Source organism: Sinocyclocheilus rhinocerous, unplaced genomic scaffold, assembly GCF_001515625.1.
Source record: "Sinocyclocheilus rhinocerous isolate Xijiao unplaced genomic scaffold, SAMN03320098_v1.1 scaffold2109, whole genome shotgun sequence".
In the NCBI taxonomy this organism is placed as follows: domain Eukaryota; kingdom Metazoa; phylum Chordata; class Actinopteri; order Cypriniformes; family Cyprinidae; genus Sinocyclocheilus; species Sinocyclocheilus rhinocerous.
This window is the reverse complement of record NW_015657975.1, coordinates 29489-30369: the sequence shown is the minus strand read 5'-3', so window position 1 is coordinate 30369 and position 881 is coordinate 29489.

Below are 881 nucleotides of genomic sequence, written 5' to 3'. Positions count from 1 at the left end.
ACTGATAGGGCCTGCAAATCCCGAACTCTCTTAAGAGAAGATATCGCCAGAAAAAAGGTAGTCTTTATAGTAAGGTGGCGATCAGAGATCTCCTCAATTGGCTCGAACGGAGGCTTACAGAGAGCTTCTAGCACCACGGCCAGGTCCCTCATGGGGATGCGAGATCGTACGAGAGGCCTCAGCCTCAGCACACCGCGGCAGTGGCTCGCATGTCTAGATCGTAGAATCTGACGAAGGTAATGGGCGTGGACCAACCCGCAGAGTTGCAGATGTCCTGCATAGGGATACCTGCTAAAAAGGCCTTGGAGGCCGCCACACTTCGAGTGGAGTGAGCCTTGACCCCTAGCGGCGAGGGGAGATCAGAGGACTCATAAGAGATAGAGATGGCATCCACTATCCACCGACTGAGGGTCTGTTTCGTAGCGGGGGACCGTAGCAAACAAGCAGCTGGTCCACCCTCCTCCACAGGGCAGGCTCGCACTGGACATATACAATTAAGCTTCTGCTGGTCTGGCTCCCTGAAGGGAGGAGGACTGAAGGCCTGAAGTACGATAGGCTGCGGTGCTGATGAGGGGACTTTAGGGACATACCCCACTCGAGGGTACAGAAACGCTTTGGCCAGACCGGGCGCAAAGTCAAGATAGGAAGGGGCCACTGATAGGGCCTGCAAATCTCTTAAGAGAAGATATCGCCAGAAGAAAGGTAGTCTTTATACTAAGGTGGCGATCAGAGATCTCCTCAATTGGCTCGAACGGAGGCTTACAGAGAGCTTCTAGCACCACTGCCAGGTCCCACGTGGGGACGTGAGATCGTACGAGAGGCCTCAGCCTCAGCGCACCGCGGAGGAAACGTGTAACCAGGGGGTGTCTTCCCACTGACTG